This window comes from Sciurus vulgaris (assembly GCF_902686455.1).
Source record: "Sciurus vulgaris genome assembly, chromosome: 6".
NCBI classification, from domain to species: domain Eukaryota; kingdom Metazoa; phylum Chordata; class Mammalia; order Rodentia; family Sciuridae; genus Sciurus; species Sciurus vulgaris.
This window is the reverse complement of record NC_136466.1, coordinates 107,111,822-107,125,961: the sequence shown is the minus strand read 5'-3', so window position 1 is coordinate 107,125,961 and position 14,140 is coordinate 107,111,822. Positions and strand designations below refer to the sequence as shown.

The 14,140-nt window shown below is 44.6% G+C and overlaps 1 protein-coding gene across 7 annotated transcripts in view; it reads right to left on the bottom strand.

Moving 5' to 3' along the window:
* LHFPL2 (LHFPL tetraspan subfamily member 2) overlaps positions 1-11,612 on the bottom strand; it is a 157,797-nt gene extending 146,185 nt beyond the window's left edge. For 3 of the 7 annotated variants that reach the window (XM_079143591.1, XM_079143590.1, XM_079143596.1), the window contains exon 1: positions 9,613-9,993. The gene's annotated coding sequence lies outside the window, so the exon portion shown is untranslated. Of the gene's footprint in view, positions 1-1,253; positions 1,807-8,777; positions 8,945-9,550; positions 9,994-11,592 lie in introns of those variants that run through there. The other 4 variants (XM_079143594.1, XM_079143593.1, XM_079143595.1 and 1 more) reach the window with 4 other exon arrangements.
* Positions 11,613-14,140: the final 2,528 nt, after the last annotated feature.

Here is a 14,140-nt window from a genome sequence, read left to right as displayed (position 1 = left end):
AAGCAGGGAAACAGGTGAGACAAGTCAGTGTCAGATATTCTAATGACATTTCTCCCCAGAGACCCAATGCTCAAAGCCCAGTATCTCTGAGAATGCCCAAAGCACTTAGTAATCGGTGTCTGTAAAACTTTCCTAAAAATAAAGGCTTTCAGGAAACTGACTTCCTACACTGCTGACAAAGGACTCTCTCATTTGGTTCTATCAAGGATAAGAGCCTGTCTGTAATGACAAAAACAGGTCAAGATAAGAATGGAGTTGTCCAATGGGACAGAGACAGCCCTTCACAACCAAATACTCCAGAGATGAGTGTGCCTCAGCCAGGGCCAACATCACAGGCTCAGACAGACAGGTTTCTACAGTGATGTTTCTCTAAACTGGTATTTCTGGAACCTGTCTGAGCATAAGAACCTCCTAGAAGCTTTGTTTAAAAAATAGGGATTCCCAGGACCCACTTTAGAAATCTAAGTCAGAACCCCAAGGAAGCAGCTTGGAAGTACACGTGTCTAGCAGCACCCAGCAATTGTCAGGCAAGTTTCAGAATAATGCTCCAAGTGAAACAATAGGCAACTTTCTAAAACTTTGTAATCACATAACTTCAAAGTTGTACAGTGTGGGAAAATGCAGATTTAATTGAAGGAAGTTAGAGCCTTCTTTATCCAACTAAAACTTGTGGAATATAACATACAATGAGAAAATCAATTTAACTAAAACTTAACCAACCCCCCCCCATAACAGGAAGCCCCCCCCCCCCCCAAATCTCTCTGCCTTAAGGACTTATGGGAATCCCTGCATAGCTGCTCCTGGCAGTCCTTAGAGACCCAAGAGGAAGGGCCAGAGCTGAGACCCTCAGTCACGTCCCAGCAGAGGCAGGCCCTGAGTAGCAGAATACAGCCCTCCTGGCAGGCAAGGTTTGGCCTTTACAGGTCTCAACCTCCCTCTGGCTAATCTGTAGTCTCTCTCCTGCACCAGCCTCATGTGAGGACTTGTTCCTCAAAGTCTGCTCCTCAGAATGAGCAGCATCACCAGGACAGTTCTTTAGAAATACAGACTCCCAGGCCCCACCAGACTTGCTAAGTCAGAGGTTGAATTTTAACAAGATTTTGGGCGATGCTAGCACACACTCATATTGGAGAAGTACTGCTTGAAGGGATGTGGAGTACCAACGTGAGAGTTTTACCCCTGCCCGCAGAACATGAGTCCACCCACTCACCCCCAACTGTAAGAGGCTTTCTTCCCTCACACTCTTTACTCACGCTTGTCAGTCCTCGTTTGTCTTGGGCCAAATCAACACCAGCAGGACCCAATAACTAGCTGACAATCCAAAGCCCAATTGTTAGGGAGTTGAAAAGAAGCAGGAAGTACCGATTGTCTCTCACATTCTCATCTGGCTCTTATATCTGCCTCCCTTAGAAGGCAGGAATATGGACCCCGTGACCATAAATCAGTAGAGACAATCCAAAGTCAAACAATGCTGCGGAATGCTGGCTCTTTTGGTTCCAACACAATGTTAATGAGGTCGGGGTCACGGGCATGATTAGCTTCCTCTGTATCTTGGCACAGACTCCAGCCCTCTGCCCTCCAGTTGCCTGCAAAGGCTGATGCACCCTTGGTTACTAACAGGACTTGGTGGGAATGACAAGGGGAGGCTGAGCAGAGCAGCACCAGTAAACCCCAAGGCCCTGAAAATCCAATGAGCAGAATACATGGAGGAACAACATATAGTCCCTATGGAAGGCTGACATGACAGACGACCAGGTCAGAATTCAGAATTCTCTGGACAGATTGGATGTGCCAGAACTGAGAAAGCTGAAATTTTACAAGAAGAATTGGGAAATTCCATGGTCACGATTTTAAAGATCAATATATAGGAAGAGAAAATCTAACTTGATGGCAGTTCTTAGTTTAAAAAAAAACAAACATTTTTTTGACCTTTTAAAACATGAAAGTTTTGTTGAGGTGTTTGTGAAGAAAGTTTGCATACTCTTAGAGTCCACAAGTCTACTTTTCAGATCATGAGAAGCAGGAGCCCCACCCTCACTCCAGCATAGTTGATCAGACCATCCTAGATGGCCCACTTGGCTACACAGGCCACCTGGCTACACAGGTATATATACAACCTGTCACCCCTTTCTACCACTACCACCACATGGTTTCTTATTAACCGTTATGGCTGGCCTCTTCACCCATACTGTCCCCAGTTACAGTTCTTTTGGGCTTTATAATAAAGTCTAACTATTCTATACATCAGTTTCACTTCTTTTGATGCTACCCTATTTTTTACTAATAGAGAAAAGAATTATTGACCTAAGCACAAGTCAGGAAAAAAAAAAAAAAAAAATGAGCAGACAAGAAAACCCAAGCACACCACTTACTAAAAGGACTGGGATCAAAAGTGACATACAGTGCCCTGTTCAAGTCAGCACACCATGCTCCCTATTACAGACTGAGTCCATGCAGAGTCAGTAATTAGGTTGGTAAATTTGGAACCCTAGAAGGACTACTATAATAATGAGCAAACGAAAGAGTAAGTATCTATTAGACATACCTCATGATTCTATGTAGAATCATCTTCTAGAAATGGACTGTGGGTCATTTAAATAAAAAGGATGTGATCTTAGATTCTTTTTAAAGTTGTGAGCCATTTTTTTCTTAATTGTATGCTTAATGTATAGATGGTAGTCATTTATAAATACAAAACCCTCCTTACTGGTAAGCTGTAATTCCCCAACTATTCAATCGGTTATTTTGCATTTCAGAAAATTTGATCTCTATAAGCAAGAGAAGTTAAGAAATTGGGGCTGGGATTGTGGCTCAGTAGTAGAGCGCTTGCCTTGCATATGTGAGGCACTGGGTTTGATTCTCAGCACCACATAAAAAAACAAAGATATCGTGTCCATCTACAATTGAAAATATTTTTAAAGAAGAAGTTATTTTGTCCTTAAAAAGTTGGTGCTATGCACCACTTACCTAAAGATTAAATGAGGCTACTGTCAGTGAAGTAGAATCTTGCTTAAACAACTGGCCAAATGCCTCAAAACTGGAAAACAAAATGTGAAACGCAGCCCAATTGCAGCCTGCCAGAGGGGGAAAGGAAGTTTGAACTCCAGGTGCCCCTGACAACACAGCTCAGAGTGCAAAGAAAGAAAATGCTGAACAATAGAATCAGTAGAGGAAAAAGAGTCCTTCTTAATTTTCTGGGCATGTGAGGAAGCTTTTGCTAAAGAGATATTTAGGATCTCACTGCTGGTTCAGGTTCTACTGAACACTAAAACAATTAAAGAGAATTAAATAATTTAAAAAATTTATGGGGCAGTATTTATTTAATTCAGTACATCTTATCAATTAAACAGAAACATCTCTCAAATCACACTTCAGCTGTTTATGAAAACATGCCCACTATAATTATGGAGCGGGGTCTTCCCAACTGCTTGGAGGAAGCTGTTCCATTCTGGCTTTGGGTCACAGCACCCAATTCTAGCTGCACTCCTGTAGCCTTCCAGCATTTGTAACTAAATTTATAATAAGAATTTTGACTGTTTAATGACAGAGACTACCTTATAACGCACGCACCACAGGTGTAAGATGAACGACATTGTGACCAAAATAATTGGTGGTTTTGTGAAAAAAAAAAAAAACTCTAAGACAACCCACCAACTCTTCTTTTCTAATTTTAAAAAGCAATGCTACTTACAGAAAACGTAAGAAATAGAAAAATCACACACACACACACACACACACACACACGAAAAAAAAAATTTATTCACCATAACTACGCCAATCCAAGATAACCAGTTAAAACATTTTAGGCGACAGCCTTCCAACCCAGTTAAGTGGACAAGGGTAAGATGAGGTGTCTGCTGGTTACACAGACTGACAATGATTAATCCTTCCCATTGTGTCCTCACATGCCAGGAAGAGACCAAGCTCTGATTTCTCTTCCTTGTCTCATAAGGAAACTAATCTCATCATGTGCAGTCTCACCCTGAGGACCTCATCTAAACATAACCACCTCCCAAAAGCCCAGTCTACAAATATTATTAAATAGTGGGTTAGGGTTTTGACATATAAATTTGGAAGGACACAAAGGGACTATATGTGTATGAGCCTATGGAATCTATTGATCAGTTATACATCTAAGCTATCCAACATACTCAGAACCATTCTATGTACATCCTTCTTAATGATCTCGTTTCAAAATAACAGAAGGAAATTCCACCAAGTCAGCAGAATAACATCAGTATGAGCCTGGTCATTTGGGGCTAAGGTCAGGGGCTTGATTATCCTCTTACACCTGTTGAAAATTAAAGAGAAAATTTCAGCCATGAAGACATAAGTTACTCTCACCTATGGCATTATTCAGTAAACCTCAACAGACCAGGCAAGAGAGGGAGGCCTCCCTGCAACCACCTGTCATCGCTGCAAAAAGAACTCCGTTTTTCTAGTTCCAACCTCTCTTCCTGCCTCTGTATCCCATGCTGGGCTGGACACCTCTCCAAGAATCCTCAGAGTTCATTCCAACTGAACCCATTAATCCTCGCCATCTTCCCCCTCCAAAATGGGGTTCCCACAACTGCTTACTTCTGGGAAAGTGCCATGACCCACTCCTGTCCCTGTGAATTCCCTCTCAGGAGAGCCCACCTCAGGCAATAAACAGGTAGTATGGTCAGCCTCTTCTCTTTTCTTCACCCAGTCCTGCCAGGATTCCTGCACTGGCCACTCAGCTCAACTTGTGCCCCAGTCTCCTGGTCACCCTGCCCACCTTGTGATCATGGAGTTTTTCTAAAGCACACTGGCCTTGGCATTCATGTGCTACAAATCTACCCTTCAAACAGTTTTCAAAATGAAGTTCAGATTGCTCGGCTCAGCACCCAAGACCCCACCCCCTCAAGTACTTCCCCAGCTATAGGACCTTAAGCTTGACTGTAGTCCAAGCAACTACTGTCACAGCCCTGCTTGCTTTACCTTTTCAAGCCTTCTAGATTCCAAACATAATACAAATTGTTGCATTATATATCACTGTAATTTTGTAAGTTGTGGGGGGGGGGACTACAACCATGAAGATGCATGAAGAACCATGTATCCACTCTCATTTCTTACACCTTCTATAATAAGACAGTCAAGTATTTCAAAGCCAGGTGAGATTATTCCCTGGTTTTGTAAAATGATGATCAGATCCTACCCTTGACTCCTTGGTCTTTCGAAGGCTGAGAAGTCTCACTTCTAAACTACTATTTGTTTTTATTGCACCTAAAACTATTTGTTTCATTGGCTGCTAGTTCTACTTAGCCATGACTCAATGTAGTGATGCATACTTTCAGAAAGTCAAGAAAGACATCTCCCTTATTCTAATAATCCACTGGCTGTGACCACTCCCCACCACAGCCAGATCATCTCTATCTGATCAGGCTGATTAGTGGAAGTGAATTAGACCCAGCACACTGGTCTCCCTGTGCAGACTCCTCCAAACCAAAAGGCATCCAGGGCTTACAGAGGTCCTTGGTATGTAGAGTTTGTCTCTCCTGAGAGAATGTGTGTTCTGTGAGAGAAGAGGCCTGCTCTTGGTTCTTCCTGAATTACCAGAGCCCAGAACAGAGCCTGGATGATGGGAGAAGTTTCAAAGGTATTTGCTGAATGACAGGATGAATGAATGGATGAATGAACAAATAGGCATGCTCTCCGAATTAGAAGGAGCAATACACAGCATAGTTACTTCACTTATTATAGAAATGCTGTTTTGCTAAGAATGTCTTTTGTTCACTTTGCTATTAGGCATCACTAACCCCAACACATACTTTAAAGGTGCTTTTTGAAGTAAATCCTGGAGATTAGATATTTACTTACTTGTATGTATCTTTCTAAGAGTACTAAGCATTGAATAAACATTGCTTTTAGGATTCCCCTGAGAAGCACTTAACCATGTCCGCCACTATGGCTTTTTTTTTTTTTTTTTTTCTTCTTTCTCAAATGAAACTTGGATGTTTACTTTACAGGGACCTGAGAATCTGCCACTGCAAAGAGCTGGAATTACAGGTCATGTCTGTGCTGCTGCTCAGACCTACACAGAGCCTGTACTATACACTCTGGAAATGGAGATCCAGAAAAGGCTGACCAGGAAGGGCCAAAAGTAGTAGCTGCAAGTTCTAGAAAGATCAGGTGTTTCTGGAGGTGGACAGTCATGAACATGGGTACAGTCTCCATTCAGTTGCTCATCCTAAAATCAAATATCTTTACATTTCCCTTTTTCCTGAGGATTTGGAGTATTGAATCATGAGCATTTTCTGAAACTTAGTGTAAGGAACTATGCTAAGTCCTATAGGAAAGTTAGCAGTTAATTCTCAAGGTGTTTGGGTGGGGAGGCAGAGTGGTAACCAGGGATTGAACCCAGGTGTCCTCCATCACTGAGCTACATCCCCAGTCCTTTTAATTTTTATTTTGAGATAGGGTCTCACTAAGTTGCCCAGGCTAGCCTTGAACTTGTGATCCTCCTGCCTCAGCCTCCTGAGTATAGAAGAGACTACAAGAATGCCTCAAGGTGATTCTTAAAAACTATTTATCACTTCCACGATACAAACATAGAAATTGAGACAAAGGGTAATCAAATAACAAGGTTCAGATAATAATTGACTGTGTGATGGTTCAGATACTGTGTGTCCCCCAAAAGTTCATGATTGAGAAAATGCAAGAAAGTTTAGAGATGAAATGATCAGGTTATAAAATGTCTAACCTAATCAGTGCACCAATCTCCTGATAGGATTAACTGGGTGGGGACTGTAGGCAGCAGGGTGTGGCTGGAGGAGGTGGGTCCATGGGGTCTATATTTTGTCCTTGTTAAGTACAGCTCACTCTCTCTCCTTCCTGGTGTGAAGTCTTGAGCTGCTTCCCTCCACCACACTCTTCTGCCATGATATTCTACCTGGTCTCAGGCCCTAAGGAATGGAGCCAGCTGTTGATGGACCTCTGAAACCCTGGGCCCCAAATAAACTTCTCCTCTAAAATTGTCCTTGTCAGGTCTTTTGGTCATGGCAGTGAAAAAGTTGACTAAAACAGTGACACATCTGGGAACTTAAGACTGAAACGGTCTCCTAAATTTTGGTCTCCTACTTTGTCAATTTTTTGCAATAAAGAATTTGAGAAGCTGCATACAATGCTTACTAAAATACATATATATGATGTGATATTGGCCAAACTATTATATTGTGTATATGTATGAATATATAACAACAAATCCCATCATTGTGTACAGCTATGATGCACTAATTTTAAAAAATGTGGGGAAAAAAAGCAATTAGACCATTAATTAGACTGGTGGAATAAAAAAAATACATACGTGTGTGTGTGTGTGTGTGTGTGTGTGTGTGTGTGTGTGTATCTTTCAACATACTATTTTACTATCATCACCTACTATGGATCTTTCCTCCCTACTCCACCCAAACCCTATGTAGAGCAAACCTCTTTAATTCAAGTTCACACATCTCTGCTATCAACAGGTGCCATCAATTAAATTGTGTACATTTACTTTTTCCAAAAGGCATCACTTTGTTCCCTTCTACAAACTCTTCTATAGACAAATTACCAGTTTACATATCATGACTCAAATTATACTCACAAATGTTCATTTGCAGTAATTATTCTTCCTAATCAGAATGTTCTGAAGACAAATGAGTTCCTTCCTTTCCTACAACTCACAATGTCTTTTTTCCTAGTATAAAATGTTTGCTGCACCCGCTGCAAACCATAACAAATATGCTGTTTGCTCTCTGTATGACCACATAGGGAATAATACTATCTTAAGATAGTATTTTATCTGATATTACTTCAAACCCTTTCAATGTTTCATCAGAATTAGATTTCGAATATGGACTATTAACAAGACTATCATTCCAACAGCAAAACAAAATTTCAATTTTATTTCTTATTTCTAAAGCATTTAATCCTCCCATTAACATACATATGGTTTAGATATGAGATGTCCCCTAAAAAGATTATGATACAATACTAGAACATTCAGAAGTGAAATGATTGGGTTATGGGCCCATTAACCTAGTCTGTTAATCCACTGATAGGGATTAACTGAGTGGTAACTATAGGCAGGTAGGGTGTGGCTGGACATGGCAGGTCACTGGGGATATGCCTTTGGAGTATATATTTTGTTCCTGGTGCTAGCAGTCTCTCTCTCTCTCTCTGCTTCCTGATTGCAGGTCCTGAGTCCCTTTTCTCCTCCATACTCTGCTGCCTTGCTGTTCTGCCTCACCTTGAGGCCAGAGCAATGGAGTCCCCATGTATGGACTGAGACCTCTAAGGAAGTGAGTCCCAAATACAATTTCCTCCTCTAAAATTGTTCTTGTTAGGTCTTTTGGTCACAGCAATGAAAAAGCTGATTTAAACACCATGTGTTCTCTATATCTTAAATGTAAAGAGGATAACTTTTAACAGAATCACAAAGGAAAGAATCAGGAATACCAAGAAAAGTCACCAAAGGGATGGGCCTCTGAACCTCTCTTCAACCTGGCAGGGTAGAGCTCTCCGGCCAGTGGGTAAAGCAAAAGCAACAAGTGCAGATTATAAACATCACATCAAGTAACGTCGGTCACTCTTTGGCTCCCTGACACCTCTCCACCCGGACTCCAACGCGCACTTGTCTACAGTGGTTCTGCTTCTCTAGGTGGATCACTGCTGGTGACCTACATACACAGGCACAATCACAGCAGAGAAAACTGAACTACAGGAAATGGCCCGGCAGGAGTGAGGACCAGGATAGAGGATAAATTCGTGCTTACTCTTGACTTTCATAGAACTCATGACCCTCCTCGAAATAATGAAAAGTTGTACCGGGTTGAAGAAAACCCTTCTGTTTTTCTCAGTTCAAAGAACGCAGGATCTCTAAATGGAAGAGAAGATAAAGAAAGACAGACAGACACGAACACACAAAAACTGCCTGGAAACACGTAAAGAATCTCCCGCAACCCTTCACCCATCCCCGGGGCCCAACCCACCCATCCCAGATGTGGTCTTCCCCACTCCCCGCCCACCTCCTCCAGCCCGCACCCCCAATCACTGCGCTGCCCACAAAAATGCAGCCTAGATCAGAGAAGCAGCTGACGTCTGTGGCCGGCGTGACCCACACACCACAGACCAGGCCCGGCGGGGACGACCACGGGACGGCCCTAGGGCGCGGTGCCAGGCGGCCCCAGTTCGGCGCCGAGCTGCTCCCAGGACCCGCGCGCCATCGGCCCCGCAGTCGCCGCTGGTCGGAGCCCGCCAGCGGCGGCGGTAGAGCTGGGCTCGCGCCGGCTTCCCGAAAAGACGCCGTTCCAGAAACAACTTTTTTCCACTTCTGCGGCCGGCAGCTGAGGCATGGACAGAAGCAGCGGCTCCCTTCCCATTTTGGCATCCGACACCCGTCCCGCTGCACCTCCTGCGGGTCGGGAGACGAACCCCTTCCCGCCCGGCGGGCTCCCGGGACGCAAAGCGAAGTTCCCGCGCCAGCAGCGGTGCACGAGCCGGGGCTCTGCCGGCCGCGACGGCTCGGTGTGCGCCGCCCTGAGCCCACCTGGCCGGGCTGCGGGCTCTCCCCTCTCGCGGCGCGCGCTGGGCCCGGCGTCTCCAACTCACCCGGCCTCAGCTCGGCGTCTCAGGCTCGGAGCCCGCAGCCTTCCCCAAGCAGGGGCTTTCCGTTACGCCTCCTCGCTGCCACCTCTCTCGTGCCCCGGCTGGCCGCTCGGGAAAGGAGGCGGAGGGAGCAGAGCGGGAGGAGGCGGGAGAGGAGGGGGCGAAGGCGGGGAGGCAGAGGGTCCGTGGCGTGGGGGAGGAGGCGGCGAGGCGAGAGCGCCGAGCTGGGCCGCCGCCGCCGGGGCTAGCACGACAGGGGGCGGAGGAGGGGCGGGGGCAGCGAGAGAAAGAGGTAGCTGAGCCTCCCAGCCCAGGGCCCGGCCCCGCGCCGCTGCCCAGTCACCATCGCCGCCTCAGTCCCGCTCGCGGCCGGGCGTCGGGGGGAGGGGTCGGGGCCCGGGGCTCTCCCGGCGTGGGCGCGGGGCGGGGCGGGGGCGGCCGACGGGCGGGCGAGTAGCCGAGGCCCGGCCTCCGGAGGGGAGTGTCCTGCGGGGCCCGGGAGTGTGTTGGCGACAGGGGATCCCCAGGAGGAGGGGCTGGGGCGCGGGGGCCTGGGAGCGGTCACTGCGTCAGCCCGGCGGCGGCGGCGCCTCTGGGGTCCAGTGAGAGTACCCTGAACCGGGCCGGGAACCTCCGGGGGCAGTTTTGAGAAACTGTCCCACCAGCCCCGAGAGTGCGCACCACCCGGCTCCAGAGGCGGGGAGCAGCGCTCTCGCAGCTCTGGGTGAGAGGCCCGCTCCCGGTTCCGAAAGTCAGCCCTTGGGCGCCGGGAGCAATTCCCCGCCAGACCGCAAAAGTGTCAGTCCAGTAGCACCGGGAATCCGAAGCGGGAAAGTGGGCTGGGGTCCTTTCTCTTCTGCATAGGAAGATCCACTGACAAGTTCCCGTGTCCTGAGGCTCTAGGTGAGGAAAGTTAGTGCCAGTAGTCACAGAGCATTCCTAAGAAAGATGCTTGGGATCCTGAAACTTCCTCCTCTGAACTCAAACGCTGCGGGATCAATGTCCAGGACGCTTTAGCAGCAGTCTAAAAAGGCACCTTGTCCAGAGAGGGGACTCACTAACTCCCCACCACCGCCCCCAGGGGTGGAGGCAGAAAACAGAGTCAAACGGCCACTAGTTAAAGTACCAGTATTCACTGTGGTTGAAACGTTGGGACGTAGCACTTAACCGAGCAAACATTGCTTTGTCTCTCCCCGCCCCCCGTCAGACTTGCTCCTTTTCCCCAACTTCTCAGCCCCTTGTCCAGAATATTTCTATCCAGCAGTCGCACAGGCCCAGATCAGCAATCAATTTTGGGACCTTCTCCTCCCCAGTGGGTACTCTCATTGGTTCTCTGTTAATGTCTTTCCAGTTACCACGCCCTTTCCAAGCCCACTGCCGCCTTCTGGCTTCAGGACCCTTCCCTGCCCCGCTCTGCACTTGCATCCGTCTACACATACCTACAGGTTAATGTCTCTAGAACACCACAGGGGCAGTCCACCTCCTGCTCCAGAAGTTCTTTCAGGCACTTTGCCAGAGAAAATTCTGAATTCCATAAAAACTCCACTTTTTGAAACCATCCAATAACTGGTCCACCCCACCTTACAGGTTCCTCAGAGCCTCAGATCCTGGCACTCTGTCAGAGAATCCTCCCCTGCCCCTAGAAGGGCCCATGCCTGTATTCATATGGGAGTTGCTGATGCTCTTTCCAGAACATGTCCCATGGCCAAATCCCACTTGTCTTCATTGAAAATGAAGTTTGCAGCACTGCATTTCTACCCTAAAAGGATGTATGTGTTCTTCCCATTTGCAAAAATCACACTCTCAAATTAACAGGGCTTATGGGGCAAATAGGGTTAGGAATAAATTACTCAAAATCTATGTAATATTGCAACCAGAGCATTAACAAAAACAGCAACCATTCCAAAAAACATACTAGCAGAGTTTATGAGCCATGTTAAATTCCTAATAAATATTACAGTAAATATAAGTATAGGACCTTACCTTTATGAAAAGATGAAGGTAACTGTTGAAGAGATTGTAAGGAGAGTAGTTTGAGGTTGCTGAGTGGGGAAGATAAACACAAAATCAATAAAAGGAGAACCCTTTGCCTGCACCCTCTTCCCATAAACTCTCTCAAGTTGGAACTCATGACCAAACCAATTCAAAAGAGAACACAGAGCAAATGGGCATCAGACCCAGTACCATGTGTTCTCCACATCTCAATGCATGCTGCTCTGTTTTGCAGCTGCTGTTACTTGGTGGTGCAATATATTATAGTACTGGGAACACTTGCATATGAACTAACGCAACTACCCCCATTTCACTAGTATCCTTTCCCTATATATTATAAGTCATGGATGAGTTCATCTGTGTTATGAATGCTCTCATTACAGAAACACACTTGTAAGAGTAGACCATACTTAATTCTAAATTTACAGAGTAAACTGTACTGCATTCCACACATTTATTGAACACTTAACTACAGTATATACCAGGGACCATTGTAGGTACTGAAGAGGCATCAGTGAACAAAATGAAATGAGTGTGGGTTCTTGAACAGCATCACTGGATGTTTGTATCATTTGGTGGTATTATATGTTTCTGTGTTTTCAACTATTTGAGTACCATCAAAGCAAGGTAGGATCATTTGAATCTGAATTATATCTGAACAATAGATAAATTGCACTTAACAGGAAGCAATAAATTAGAGTTGGGAAAGAAAGAAAGACCAGACAAAGAAAGAGATGCTTAAAGGTCTAGTTCAAAAAGAAAGTACTTGCCTAGTTCTGTGGAAAGGTAGCACTGGAGGAAGAAGGAACTTTGGAATATTGTAAGTGCTACTTTTACCCTGTGCTTCAGTCTAATTTTCAAAAAACACTATGAGGCGTAAGTGAGGAGGAAATTAAAGGGTGTCTGCAAAATTTGGTCAAATAACAAGGAGGCCTTGGAAGAAAATGAGTATGAGCCGCTTGGATAGGTCATAAGGTAAAATTACAGTGGTGCCTGGCTAAAATGTATGATTCTGAACTGACTTGCTGGTGCAGATCACTCTCTTCTCTCAACATCTGGACATTATACCCCACCCCCATGAGCAAGGCTAGATATTTTTCATGTGTGAACTCTTTGTTTCCTATTCTTTCTGAGTGTGAATCAGCTTGGTATTTAAATAAAATATGCATGCATAGCAGAAAAGCAGTTTATATATTTTCATGATTGTCAGCATACCAAATATCGATTAGCTTAAATTTGGCTATTCATCTTCATAAAAATCTGTTTCTCAAACCTACCCCCCCAACTCTGAGAGATTGATATTTCCTAAAACTGTGCATGATTATAGAATTTCAGTACCAGGGATCGCAGTTGTAGATCAATGGTAGAGTGCTTGCCTAGCTTGTGAGGCACTCGATTTGAGACTCAGCACCACATACAAATAAATAAGTAAAATAAAGGTATTATATCCATCTACAACTAAAATTGTTTAGAAACACAGTACTAAACAAATTTGGAAATCAAGACTTTTTGAATATTACATTAAAAACTAGATGATTTAAGCTAAAAATCTCTTCAAGGAAACTTAGCAGGATTTTCAGTTCACCAATAGGGGCTGTGAAAAGTCACTGACTTAAAAATGATTTTTCTTCTGCTTTTTTGGTCCCTGAATGTAACTATACAAATAAACCATCAGAAATTCTAAGAATCTATCATTTTTCTTCTACAAATAAATGTTGAGGAAAAGGCAATTTTGAGCACAAAGACTTGAAGGACTGAACTGAATAAAATCAGTTCTCTGAAATCTGCGAGATAGAAGACAACTTTTTGGCCACAGAAATGACCTGGTCAAAGTCACCAATTGACTTGGAAATATCATATCTTCATTTCTGTTCCCCAGGGGCAATTTTAAAGTTAAGGATAAAAAGTGATATTGTTAAATACAAAAGAAGGTCCCCTATTTTTATTGCAATCCCATTACCAAGGTGCTTGATTGTTGAATGAGGCCCACAAGATGTCTCCCACCAAGAAGGAGTATTGCAAGTGTAATAGGCAGTGGGTTATTCCAGCACCACATCACAGGAAGGGAGCAAGTCAGACACCAAAGCAACTCAATGATCTGTAGAAAAGTTCTTTTTCCCTCACAGATAGGTTAAGGACACTGTCCACATTCCAGCCCAGCCAATGAAAAACATGGTGCTCAAAATACTCACCACAGCTAAATCATAAAAGAAATAAATGAATAGAACTTTGGGCATTTGCACTCTTCCTGTAAAAGTGGAAAACTGTTAGTTGCTTTCATCTTCCAACCACAGTCTCTACCTCCTGGCCTTCTCTTCTATACACAAAACAGTAGTTTTAATTTGTCCACCAACTCTTCCTAAATAAAAATAGTCTGTGTGTGTACTCCTAATTCCAGAACTAGACTCTATGTGACTCTAGCAAAACTCAACCTAAAAAGGTGCTTCCATGCATTGCTCCTATTATGTCACCACTACTATAGCAGATCCATGGGCCTTCATCTAATTGAGCTTAGCCTTGAAGTGAGGTAGAAATTTTC